The sequence below is a fragment of the Bufo bufo genome, chromosome 3 (assembly GCF_905171765.1).
Source record: "Bufo bufo chromosome 3, aBufBuf1.1, whole genome shotgun sequence".
NCBI lineage: Eukaryota > Metazoa > Chordata > Amphibia > Anura > Bufonidae > Bufo > Bufo bufo.
The window spans coordinates 546,323,810-546,338,346 of record NC_053391.1 but is presented as its reverse complement, the minus strand read 5'-3'; the positions used below and the strand labels follow the sequence as shown (position 1 = coordinate 546,338,346).

Here is a 14,537-nt window from a genome sequence, read left to right as displayed (position 1 = left end):
CCCTCGATCTTGTCTCTATATCTTAGGCAAGTACCCAGCCCTGATACTCGATTAGAGCCTTCACTAAAGGCCAATACGTTTCAGTATCATTTGTGTCATATTTTCATCCTAATTATATATGACATATGTGTTGTTCACTGATCACAAGTTACCAACACTATATGTCATTAGATTATATTGCCCCTCTATGTGTGCCTAACATTCCCCTGATGAGTTTTATAGCAAAAATGAAACATGCGTGTAGGGACTAGCTACACTAGGGCACAATAGGGCCAAGTAGAAAAAGGGCCAGGTTCCGGACGGGGTCGTTCTTTTCAGAAGGGGTGCTCCGTATTAGGATGCTAGGGGCGAGATAGCACCCTTATTTTAGGGCTGTCCAGGTACCCCTTACCCACTAAATATCCCCGCCGGGCCCCCTTCGCTCTTCTCTACAGCAAAACCTTCTTGCGTTGGACATCTCCAGAGACCAGAGGACCACGGCCACAACGGTAGGACCTACTGGTTATCTAAGGTGCCGCCGTGCACCCATTTATTATTATTTTTTGCATTTAAAGGTGCCGCCGTGCACCAAGCACATTTGTATCCCTGGTGCCATCATGCACTTTTTCTTTACCTTTCATCATAGCATCTAGGGACATATTCTAATCTTGTATATATTAAAAGTTATGTTTTAACCTAAAATCACCATTACCACTTTGTTTACATACATTCTAACTACTGGTGATCAAGTCACCAACCAAACATATAGCTCCTCCAGACCACTGTACCAAAAAGCCCAGATTGGTGGAGTGCTACAGTGATAGTTCACCTTTTGAAAGTTTCTCCCATCTGCTACAGGATCTTTGGAGCTCAGCTAGAGTGACCATTCAGTTTATGTTTACCTCTCTTACCAAGGCCTCTACTTACTTAGTTTGGTGGTAAGGCCCTCTTTAGGAAGAGTCCTTGTTGTTCCAAACATTTTCCATTTAAGAATTATGAATTATGGAGGCTCTTTCAGTGCAGCAGAAATTTTTTTTTGTACCTTTCTCCAGATCGGTGCATCCACACAATGTTGCCTTTGAGCAATAAAGGCAGTGCTTTCCTCCTCGAGGCTTGGTTTTTGCTCTAATATGCATTGTCAGCTGTGACATTATATAGACAGGCGCCTGTCTTTCCAAATAATTCCCAATCAGCTGAATTTAGCACAGGTAGACACCAATCAAGGTGTAGAAATTTTGCAAATATGATCTAAAGAAATGGGAGCCCCCAGAGCTAAATTTCAAGTATCATAGCAAAGGGTATGAATACTTATTATGTCCATGCCATACTTTAGTTTTATCTTTTTAATAAATTCGCAAAAATTTCTAAAATTCTGTTTTCACTTACTAATTATGGGGTACTGAGTGCAGATTAATGGCAATGGGGGGGGGGGGGGGGGGGGGTACTTTTTATTTTAGAACAAAGCCTCAACATAAAAAAGTGAAAGGGTCTGAAAATTGTGATCATTACTACATTCATATACAATAAGGCCTAATACACACAATTGTCTGTGTTTTGTGGCCCGCAAAACACGGATACTGTCCGTGTGCATCTTGCTCTTTCCAGTTCCACACATTCCACCCTATTGTAGAAATTCCCATTTTTGTCAAAATTTTTGCACGTCACGAATATATGGCCACATGGATGCTGACAGCACACAGAGTTTTTGTGGCCCCATAGAAATAAGTGGGTCCGCGTGCGATTAGTTTCCAACAACTCCTCCTTGGTGCGTTTTATTTTTTTATTTTTTTCAGTTATTGTATATAGGCGACAGAGAAAATAATCCACTTTGTACCATTGTGATCTGGTTTTCTCAGAGGAAAAAAAATCTATTTCATTTAGAGAGATCAAGCTCTACCCTGGCCAAGAAAAGCAAATAATTAAAGTTTATAGATTTTTGAGACACCTTTAGGAATTTCCTTCCCAAGACACAAGACATTCATCAGCTTTGCTTAAATTAATAGTTACTCTTTTAAATATATCTGTTCACTCAACACTTCAAGATGTTTCCGATTATTTTTTTAGTACGTGTACCCTACTGTATATTTAATACCAATGAAATTATTTAACAAAATGACTACTGGCAAAGTTGATTTGTGGAATTATGCAATGAAGGTGTCCCCATACGGTATATACTATTCAACCTAATTGACAGAGTGTCATAGTTATTACAAACAGGACATGAAGGAGTATTGCTCTCTTCCCCAGAGACTAGGGATTTTTAGGGGTATGCCAATAGAGTATTATCTGTTTGTATATTGTGTTGTCTTAAATGGAATCTGTCCTAACTAAGGGCAACATAAACTAGTAGCAGATCCCCTTAGCAAAATGCTAGGTCACTTTCTTTACTTGACCCAGCCGTTCTGCTAAAATCCAATGCATAAGGGCTCTTGCACACGACCGTATGCCCTCCGAGACATACGGTCCGTGAGCGGGCCATATGTCCCGGAGCGGCATACATCGTACGCACGGGAGTGCACAGCATCATAGGTTACTATGATGCTGTGCGCATCGGGCCGCCCGCCAGACTATTGTCCCGCACTCATATGATATTATGAGTGCGGAACAATAGCCCCGCGGGCGGCCCGATGCGCTCAGCATCATAGTAACCTATGATGCTGTGCGCTCCCGTGCGCTCCCGTGCGCACGATGTATGCTGCTCCGGGACATATGGCCAGCTCACGGACCGTATGTCTCGGAGGGCATACGGTCGTGTGCATGAGCCCTAATGATGAGTCACGAATATTTCTGAGCTCCTGGCAGTCCCCGCCCACCTGCTGCTGATTCATATGGGGGAAAAAACTGTCAATCAGAGGCAGGTGGGCGGGGAGAGCCGTGAGCTCATGAATATGGGAACACGGCATGTGCTGGAGCGGTTACAATCTAGCAGCATAAAACTGGTGACAGATTCTCTTTAAGGGATCCTTTACACTGGCAGGTTATGGGGAGCGAACATATGAATGCTCGCTCCTGATAATTGCCTGGTGTAAACCATCACCCAATGGACCAGTAAATGCCCGTTTATCTGCTAAAAGTATTGATGATGTAGCACCAAAAATCATAATTTCTGGGCCACAAATCTTGTGTAAATGGGCAGCTGCTGCCCACATTGAAGAGATGCAGAAAAAGTGTCACTGTATTGTGTCTGCTTTAGTGGCAAGTGTGAAAAGGGAAGGGCAGTCACACCAAAAATTACAAAGAAAATATTTTTCATAAAGATTTTAAACAGTCATTTTCCAGTGATGCATTCCCTTTTAATGTACTTGGTTTGTGTTGTTGCTCTTTCCCTGTCTTGGCTGTTGGGTATACTGTAGATACCAGCTCTCCCGCACCTTTTATGAATGCCCCATATCCTTGCACGCTGATTAGATATTTGTGTATTACAATGTTAACACATTGTGATAAGATGTGGGCATCATTAAGCCACATGGGCTATTGATAACCACTATCACAGTATGATTGGCCTGTCACTCATTTAACCTGATTCTGATCTGAAGCAAGGTTTGGTCGATGGGGACCTATTGATCTAAGTTTAATGTAGGAAAAATATCTACTTTTTCAGGATATTTGTTTTCAGACGTAGATTTCTGCAGCTGCGGAGCTTTATCCACGGAAAAAGATCACAGAAGGTTGAAGTGTTCCAGAAGCTGACAACAGATGATATATATTTGTTGCGGTGTCACTTACTGATTGTCCTTTTCACTTCGGCTTGTCTCCTCACTGGAAAGTTTTGTGAAGACATGACTTTGGAAAGGAAGTTTCCGTGACATTTAGATCAACTGCATGTCATGTTTTAGGAGATTGCCATAAAATGTAATAACTATTTTACATAGCTGCCTTGTGTGATGCCAGATACATAACTCGGATTGCAAAGGACTTTTTACAGTACTGAAGCTTATGGAACCCCAATCACATTTTATTGTATATTTTCTTAATTCAGAGCTTATCTATTTAATTGATATATAGATTAAATAGGATAGATAAAGAGAGAGCTATACAGGGTGGGCCATTTATATGGATACACCTTAATAAAATGGGAATGGTTGGTGATATTAACTTCCTGTTTGTGGCACATTAGTATATGTGAGGGGGGAAACTTTTCAAGATGGGTGGTGACCATGGCGGACATTTTGAAGTCGTCCATTTTGAATCCAACTTTTGTTTTTTCAATAGGAAGAGGGTCATGTGACACATCAAACTTATTGGGAATTTCACACGAAAAACAATGGTGTGCTTGGTTTTAACCTAACTTTATTCTTTCATGAGTTATTTACAAGTTTCTCTTTGTTTACAGCCATTGACTTGTCGCCAAGGTTAACACGTGAGGAGCGGATAGAAATTGTGTTGATGTCTGGTGAATGCAGTAACCGGGTCATTGTAGCAGATTTCAATGCAAGACACCCTACGAGACCACCCATCTGCCATGCTACAGTTAGCAAACTGCTTGCTAAGTTTCGTGAAACTGGTTCAGTGTTGGATTTGCCAAAATGTGGACGCATGAAATCTGTCTCTAATGAAGAAACATCAGTGGCTGTCCTAGCTTCATTCAGCAAGAGCCCACAGCGTAGCACTCGCCGCATGTCACTGGAGAGTGGCATTAGTCGAACATCCCTTCGGCGGATATTAGCTACTCACAAATGGCACCCTTACAAACTCCAGCTACTGCATCATCTCAACGAGGATGACCCAGATCGGCGCACTGAATTTGCAGAATGGGCAAAACGAAAATTGGAACAGGACCCTCAGTTTACGCAGAAGATTTTGTTCAGTAATGAGTCAAACTTTTATGTGAATGGTGAAGTTAACAAACAAAACCACTGCTATTGGTCTGACACTAACCCACATTGGATAGATCCCTCCAAGACTGTTGGAACAAAAAAATTGATGGTATGGTGTGGTATATGGGGTACAAAGATAGTGGGGCCATTCTTCATCAATGGAAACATCAAGGCTACTGGATATGCGAAATTGCTACATGATGATGTGTTTCCCTCTTTATGCACTGAAGCTGGCACGTTCCATGAGTTTTTCCAGCAAGATGGTGCACCACCACATTATGGGTGTCGGGTCCGAGCATTCCTAGATGAACAGTTTCCTGGAAAGTGGATTGGTCATCGTGGGCCAGTTGAATGGCCCCCAAGGTCTCCCGATCTGAACCCCTTAGACTTTTATCTTTGGGGTCATCTAAAGGCAATTGTCTATGCTGTGAAGATACGAGATGTGCAGCACCTGAAACTACGGATACTGGAAGCCTGTGCTAGCATTTCTCCTGCGGTGTTGCTATCAGTGTGTGAAGAGTGGGAGAAGAGGGTTGCATTGACAATCCAACACAATGGGCAGCACATTGAACACATTTTATAAGTGGTCAGAAACTTGTAAATAACTCATGAAAGAATAAAGTTACGTTAAAACCAAGTACACCATTGTTTTTCGTGTGAAATTCCCAATAAGTTTGATGAGTCACATGACCCTCTTCTCATTGAAAAAACAAAAGTTGGATTCAAAATGGCCGACTTCAAAATGGCCGTCATGGTCACCACCCATCTTGAAAAGTTTCCCCCCTCACATATACTAATGTGCCACAAACAGGAAGTTAATATCACCAACCATTCCCATTTTATTAAGGAAGTATCCATATAAATGGCCCACCCTGTAGATACAAAGAGATACTGGATACGTAGATTAGGTAGATAGGACTGGATTTAATTTACGGGTCACATAGCCTGATATTTGTACATTTGTACATTATTCTTCACTCATTAGCATTGACATGAATTTTAAAGAATCACTCCCATGTTATTTTCTAAACCTAAAGATCTCTCTACAGGTATGTCAAAACCGTATTTACTGTTCCATCATCCCCGCTACAAGTCTCCTTTCTGCTTTTCCTGTGCGGGTCCGCTGTCTTTATTCGCCTCTCTACTATGTTCATTAAAAATGGCTGCTGCTGTGTGAAAATTATTTCACGTGTTGCTGCAATCTTGCCTACAAGTCCCAGAATACTGCTGCCCTAAGGTGGAGCGTGTAAATGAGGGTGGTCGCTTCCTCCATAATGTTTCCACCCCCTGATCCTCCTCCTGGCAAGTCTGCATTCTCATCGTCCTGACAGGACCTATGATATCACTTGGTCATGTGACCCCTGTTTTTAGACTTGGAAACATCAAAACACTTATTTGATAAAATTGTTTTTTAATTTTGTATTATAAAGGGGCATATAGAGTAGCTAACATAGATCTATGCATTTGCTGGTTGTTTAGTTTTTCTGCTAAGTGTAACCTATGTGACTTGATCTGGTCACACGAAAGGTCCTTGAAGCTTAGGCCTGTTTCACACTACCATTGTGGCTTTCTGGTATTGAGATCCGGTAGAGGATCTCAAAACCAGGCCAAAATGGATCAGTTTTGTCCCCATTAATTGTCAATGGGAACAAAACCGGTCAGGATGCATTCCATTCCGTTTTGTTGCGTTTTTTGACCACACACAAAACCGCTGCAAGCGGTTGTTTTGTGTCTGGTCTGCGTAATGGAACAAACCAGATCTGGCATGAAAATCAATGTAAGTCAATGGTGCCCGATGTTTTTTTTTTTTTTTTAGCGGAAAACTGATCCGACACCATTGACTTACAATGATTGTCATGTCTGATCAGGTTGGTTCAGTTTAGAGTTAATTCAACCAGATCCGGCCGAAACGCATGCATCCATATGTATTAAATGGCACTGATCCGTTTAATTCCTGTTTTGAGATCCTCTGGCGGATCATAAAACCGGAAAGCCGTAATGCAAATGTGAAACAGACCTTAGGGATTCTAATCATTCTATACTGGTGTGCAGAAGGAGCAGGTGGGGGCTGTAGTGGGAGGAATGAAGAGCTGCTGAGGAGATGGCAGATGACAGGCTTCCTTCAGTCTCTGCTTGTAGTTTTAATCTGCACAGGAAGGATAGAAACGGGATTCCTGGGGAACACACAGGTATAAGGACAGAATGCTTAGTCCTATCGAAGTCACACGATGCAGTAACTGAAAATTTGATTTCTATATAAACTAAGAATCTAAAAATGTAACTGTTAGTAAAGGAGGTTTATTATGTATTTAAAATGCAAGTCTGAAAAAACTCATGGGAGTATTTTTGGGTTTTTTTGTGTTTTTTTTTTTTAAGCCTACTAATGCCATAAGATAATTTTTCCATATATCTGAGTGGAAATATTTGTACCAAAATGCTCTTGTGTTGATTTTTTTATATTATATTTAATGTTTTCTGTTTTATCACTGCCTCTATGGATGCGGCAGATGTATGATTACTTTTTAGCCGCTGTTACAGTACTAGTAGGGCCCATTTTCATGGAAAAATTATCAGGACATTTTTACTGGAAATTAACGTTTGTATACTTGTCCTCGATAATTGCCATCTGTAAATGTGCCATAGAATGGATAGAGTCGGCCACCTCTGTTCATTCTCCACTTAGCCCTTGAGTCCAACTTGGGCCCTTATAGTATATGTTGTGCGAGGCTTACTGCATATAGAAACATAGAATGTGTCGGCAGATAAGAACCATTTGGCCCAATATACTGAAAAAAATTAGTTGAACTCTGTAATAAAATATGCAGCAAGTTTTAAGCTCCCTCCAATGTCGGCTACATGCACCCAGAGTCATTAAAAGGGTTTTCCAACATTTTAATTAATCAGTATCTGATTGGTTGGGGTCCGACACCTGGGACCCCCCACCGATTAGCTGTTTGAGAAGGCACCAGTGCTCCTGTGAGCACCGTGGCCTTCTCTCAGCTTACCAAACACAGTGCTGTTCTGTACATTGTATAGCAGCTGTGTTTGGTATCGCGCTCAGCCCCATATACATCTATGAGGCTGAGCTGCTTCTAGGTCACGTGACTGATGATCGTCATTAGTGGCCTAGGAAAAGCTGAGAGAAGGCCGTGGCCCTTACAAGAGCACCAGTGCCTTCTCAAACAGCTGATCATGGGGGACCTGGGTGTTGGATGCCCACCGATCAGATACTGATAACCTATCCTGCAGATACTCCGGTTTCCTCCCACACTCCAAAGACATACTGATAGGGAGCTTAAATTGTGAGCCCCGTTGGGAACAGCACAATGCTTATGTCTGTAAAGCGCTGCGGAATATAGTAGCGCTATATAAGTGCATAAAATAAATAGATAAATATTGATGACCTATCCTTCGGATGCACAAGATGTTTTTTTTTTTTTTTTTTTTACTTGTAGAATATTGCAACAGTCTCCGGTTTGGCTAAAATGGATATTCCAAAGATGTAATGACTAAGAAAAAGCTGTCAAATCCACAGACATGGGTGACACAAAATCAATTCTCACAATCCTGAGACGTCAAACCAAAGAACTATTGGTTTGAGCTGGGAAAAAAAAACTAAACTAAAGTTCTTCAACACCTGCTACAAACAACCCGCATTACAAACTTTATTTAATGTTTTTGTTTTCTGCTTGATCATTATTTAGTTTGTTTAGGGTGTATTTAATATTATGTTAGTTGGTTTATCATTATCTCTTTATATATAAAGGAAGCGTTATTGCAGATTTTTTTCTTATTATTCTGCTGGCGCCCACAGTATGCTTTTTTTTATTATTCAAAGTACAACAGTAAGGGCTCTTTCACACTTGCGTTGTTTGGTTCCGGCATAGAGTTCCGTCGTCGGGGCTCTATGCCGGAAGAATCCTGATCAGAATTCTGAATGGAGAGAAATCCGTTCAGGATGCATCAGGATGCCTTCAGTTCCGGAACGGAACGTTTTTTTGGCCGGAGAAAATACCGCAGCAACCTGCGCTTTTTGCTCTGGCCAAAAATCCTGAACACTTGCCGCAAGGCCGGATCCGGAATTAATGCCCATTGAAAGGCATTAATCCGGATCCGGCCTTAAGCTAAACGTCGTTTCGGTGCATTACCGGATTCGACGTTTAGCTTTTTCTGAATGGTTACCATGGCTGCCGGGACGCTAAAGTCCTGGTTGCCATGGTAAAGTGTAGTGGGGAGCGGGGGAGCAGTATACTTACCGCCCGTGCGGCTCCCGGGGCTCTTCAGAGTGACGTCAGGGCGCCCCACGCGCATGTATGACGTGTCGCATGGATCACGTCATCCTTGCGCATGGGGAGCCCTGACGTCATTCTGGAGCGCCCCGGGAGCCGCACGGACTGTAAGTATACTGCTCCCCCGCTCCCCACTACTACTACGGCAACCAGGACTTTAATAGCGTCCTGGGTGCCATAGTAACACTGAACGCATTTTGAAGACTGATCCGTCTTCAAATGCTTTCAGTTCACTTGCGTTGTTACGGATCCGGCGGGCACCTCCGGCAAATGGAGTGCACGACTGATCCGGACAACGCAAGTGTGAAAGAGCCTTAGGAGATCAGGATGTGCCTGTGTGTGTGTGTGTGTGTGTGTGTATATACAGTATATATATATATATATATATATCATGTAATGACACCCAATACTTTTTTTTTCCACCTACAGAGCTGTTTAAGGGTCCATTTTTTTGCCGGGCAATCTGCAATTTTTATTTCTACCATTTTGGGGTATGTATGATTTTTTTTTTTTAACTTTTTATAACAAAAAAAAATATTTGGGGGCAGCAAAACTATCAGTCATTTTAATATTTTTTTTCCACTGAGGCATTCACCAAAAGTGATTAAATACTTTGATTTTAATAGTTTAGGCATTTTCAAATCTGTCGACACCAATGATGTTTATTTTTCTATGGCTTACAATTGCAGTCTATGCGAAAATTGCTGTATTCTTATTAAAGGATACAATTTCACCCAGGCAGCCCCCTGTTATGAGCATTTCAGCTCAGGGCAAAGGCATTTTCAGGAGATTCGGTGACGTACCGTGCTCTCCATAGGGACTGCCAAGCGGAGGCTCCTGCCTCAACTAGTTGTCTTACAGCCAGAACAATGAGGAGGAGGAGGCATGACTGATCTCCTGCAGCCAATCACAGGCCTCAGTGGTCACAGATGCTCGAACGCTATGTATCTATACTATGATGTAATCATGCAAACGCCACTATTATGCATAATAATAATGCAATTCCTATCCATGACTTCTTTCCCACATGACTTTATGGTGTTTCATGTTATGACCATGTTCCATAAGCTGCAGATGACAAATTGCGCTTCATATTCCACATGGTCCCTCAGATTGCTAACTCTGAGCCCAAAAAACTTTGCTGTACTGTGATCCAGATGGCATGTCACATCAGTGTAACATATTTCTATGGAACGTAATAAAATACTACGTACATTGACTGCAATGTAATATACAACTAGAAAAACAAAAGAAAATAATCCAGATAATGTGTATAAAGGAATATATGACATCCTAACATAACTGGTTATAGAAACACTTGGGTCAAAACAGTATATGTCCTGAGAGGGTGGGGGCACATGACCGGGCCATACACCAGACTTATGACATTGGGACAGATTTATCTATGAATAAAAAATTTTCTGGGGCGAATATATGGGATACTTTGGCATTTTGCTGGCGATACAATTTTTGGTACTGCTGACTTTTCCGGTACACACAGTAATTAATGGGTGGGTGCTCAGAGTTAGGCCTCATGCATGTGACCATATCCGTATTACGATCTACCAACCTCAGATCCGAAAAATGCATATACTGCCTGTGTGTATTTCGCATTTTCACACTCCCATCAGTAGAAATACCTATTCTTGTGCACCAAATGGACAAGAATAGAACATTTTCAGAATGGCCACACTGATGCACTGACCCCGTAGAAATAAATGTGAAGAGCGTCTGCAAAAAATGCTGATCAGACGCAGATCTCAAATGCAGGCCTGTGCATGGGGCCTCGTTTTAAGATGAGTACGTGTTTACAGGGCACGATGCAGGTGGCACATGCAGCTCTGAGGGAGACACTACCACGTAGTGCATCAGTAGTTCATTTCCCCTAGTGCATCCACTTTATCTGGAGTGAATCCTGAGGACTGGGGCATAGTGTCCATGAACCTTCTGGCCCAGAGGATCATTATATGAGCAGAGATCTTTTTAATATTCAAGGGAGTCTATTTTTTACATATAGGTCTCCAGTAATCCTGGGATCCCCTGGTAGCACCCTGTCATCCATGTAAGCAGATTGCTGCAGAAACATGAAAATGCTGGGTTTTGCAGTTATGGAAGTGTTCAACAGTGGGACCACGTAATCTTTAAATGACCCTCATGTATAAGCTTCTTGTACATCTCACAGCCTTCGTGGCTACAGGATGACATTTCCTCAGTATGGACATGGCAGATCTCTGGTGTCCTTAACCTTGCAATGCTTTCTTGTGTTCAGCTGCCCGAGGGAGGTCTCACGGAGGAGGTGCTGCAGTTGCCCTCCGTTCAAGGAGCACGGTGTGTGGGGACTGTTTAAACTCACAAGAATCATGCAAGAAAGTAGGTGAATTATCCAGATCTGACAGGCACAAGCAACCCTGTTAACCCTCAGAACGTCCAGTATATAAGAGGGCTATAATCAAAGGGCTGCCTAGTGAAGACCATTGCTTCCCTGCAAATCGTTGCAATGGTTCGGGTGTCACGGTTTAGCCCCCCAGATCATGAAGTTGAGAAAACTGCAGGAGGTACGTTGCTGTCATTAGATCTGTGTTTAGTAAGGGTGCCACCACACGGTCAGCTTTTTTTTAATGCAGTTTTTTGTAGCCAAAATCAACTGTGGATCATAAAGTGAGAGCAAACATGAAGGACAGGTACAACTTCTCTTTTGTTTGAATCCACTCCTGGTTTTGGCTTCACAAACTGCATCAAAAAATCCGGTTGTGTGGCAGCAGCCTAAGAAGGTCTATTAACGTTCATTTAATGGTATCTCACAATAGGATCTTCACATCTCTTTAGCTGGCCATAGACATAATGCTTTCTAGATTGTTAAGGATAATCATTGCATCTGTTGAAGCAGAAACGATTACTTCTGACCGAACCATCGTTTGTTACGCTGATTACTCCTGCTTGAAACTTTTTCTCAATCAGTAGCAGTAATCTCTACAATTATAGAATTCAGTTTAAAATAACCCAAGAAAATGCACAGAAGCAGTAGATGAGAAGGATTTTCACACCATGTGAACTCCCGTATCATCTGTGGCCCATTACGTAGTAAGTCTGTGTTATTGTATAGAGGGACAGAGTTGAAACCTTCCTTCCGAGGACTATGTTGGGAGATTCTCAAATCCACAAAGGCTCAACTTGAGATGTGAACAGAGCTTTAAAGGGTTACTTCTGTCAGAAAGGGGTATTTTATAAACTCAATATTCATAGAAAATAAAGCTGGGATTTCTTTATTATAATGTGTTGGATATTAGCAATGGAGGGGCTTGTTCCCTGTTCTTGAGAAAGCTGGAAAGTCAGCACTTAGTACTCGTATTTACTTCCCAACGGGTGATCTCTTTGAATAGACTTGTTTTACAGTTTGTATGTTCTCATTATTTTCACTAGGGTTACAAGGCATTGCTAGGTTATTTGGACCCAGTACAGACCATGTACTTTGCTGCATTCAATTTATAAAACTCTTATTCCAGTGTGTCAAATGAAATACAAATTTGTGCAACTTTCCAAATACTGGTAGTTTTCTTTAAAAAAAATCTCCTGCAGTTTTGTGTTCTACAGGTCCCATACAGACCTATTCATCTCTATAGTAACACCTGATCCTTCAGTCACACTCCATTCTAACTGTCCCCTAAATGTTCCTATATTAGCAAAAAGTATAGCTGCAGAATCAGGCCAAACAACTGGTGGTTGTGGGTCACCATGAATGTATATAACATATAGATCTACCTGGGAGCTAGAGACAGAAAACTGTAAGGTGGGTTTAATCCACAGGATTGTAACAGCCTATTGTCTGGAACGAAGCGTTCCTTCCCGACAGTCGGCTGCTCGCTCAGTGCAGCGATCCCCTTCACTGTATGAGGAGGGGCGATGACTATTGCAATAGTTTGTCCCCATACAGAATCATTGTTTCTGAGCAGCAGATCGCTGTTTAGACCACACGATCTGCTGGCCAGAAATGATTGGTGGTTCCTGCACGAACGACAGGATCACCTGATGAACAAGTGGCACATTTACATGGGAGGATTGTTGGGAATGAACGGTCGTTCCTGAAAATCAGGCAGTCTACATTCATCAATTTTTTGTTTTTTAACAAAGATGATTTTCTTCATTTTGCCTTTGAGATGCATTGGAGTGATAAAAAATTGATGGAAGGCATAGTCAAATCCAAGCCCTGTCCATGCCCTATTGCGGACGCGCCATACGAGTGACCCCTGCTTTGGTGCATTTGAATGACCGCATGCAAGGAGCAGGACCCAGGGCAATCCAGTTACATATGAATGGGTTTGCTTTTGTGAGAGAGCCCCTGTGAGCTGGATATCAGGTAAACTATGGAAAGCTGTAGCTTTATCCCAAGAAATGCGCTTCTAGCAATTTAGCTCAAGTAATTTAGGTTCATCTAAAACTGGCTTGGCACTTTGCTGACAGTTAAGAAATGGAAAACAACCTGGCAGCAATCAGGTTGTTCATTTAAATAAACAGATTTCCAGCACGAAGGAGAGAAAATCGTGCATGTTCTTTATTTAATATATTCCAAATGTACACACTGTGCAGTGAAAGAGGTCCCTCCATGTCCCTGGTCAGACCGACATGTTTCGAGCCAGCCAGGTTGTGTAATTCCCCATCTCAGCCTGGGTAGTGAGAGAGCCTATTTAATTACCAAGGAGATGAGCTACACTCCCGACCACCAGCCGACCAGGAAACAGAGGAGCACTACTGTTCCAATAGCTTATTTTGTAATGCATGGGGGCTACGGAGACCGCGCATAGCACAGCAAGCTATGGTGTTTCCCAAACTTGGCACCGCAGTGGGAGCTACTGAAACAGCAAGCGCAGACACGCCCCGCTGTTTCCCTGACGGCTGGTGGTCAGGAGGTCAGAACCCCTTTAAAACAATAGAATTAAATGAGTCCAAAATACGAAAATCCCTGCAGAAGGCCATTCATAGTTGCTGCACTTCTCAAGTGTGTAAAAAAAGGTTTTATAAGGACAGGAACATGTTGAAGATAAAAAAGAATGGTAAAGGTGGAGGAGCCTTGGAGCAATTGTTTGTTCTTCCTTAATGGAAAAGCATTCTTTACACAGTTCTGCTTGATTAAGTGTCAAATTGGGATGCATGGGTTGCAGCAGACCCGATGTATATGTTTAACCAACAAGACTTAAAATGATTATCCGCTCCTGTTTTACTTTCCATAACAGATGCACACTATGTGACAGGAGGATTAATCTAAACTCTAGCACCAGTAAATGTGCCTAATGTATTCTCTCGCCTTTCAAAGCCATTGCAAGGCTGATTTGTCTTGCAGAGAAGGAGTTAAATGTTCTCCTGTTTCAATTGCCTGGACATGTTTCCCTATCGCTGCTCTTTGTCTGCGCCTTTATTTAGTTTGATGTTACGTCCTTAAAGAGTCACTCTTTACATT

At 42.1% G+C, this 14,537-nt stretch overlaps 1 protein-coding gene across 3 annotated transcripts in view; it reads left to right on the top strand.

The window, feature by feature from the left end:
* The window catches only part of ENOX1 (ecto-NOX disulfide-thiol exchanger 1), a 475,770-nt gene that overhangs the window by 230,489 nt on the left and 230,744 nt on the right, over positions 1-14,537 (top strand). The window contains exon 1 of one of the 3 annotated variants that reach the window (XM_040425424.1): positions 9,515-9,576. The exons of the other annotated variants lie outside the window; for them this stretch is intronic. The gene's annotated coding sequence lies outside the window, so the exon portion shown is untranslated. Of the gene's footprint in view, positions 1-9,514; positions 9,577-14,537 lie in introns of those variants that run through there. 3 annotated transcript variants of the gene reach the window in all.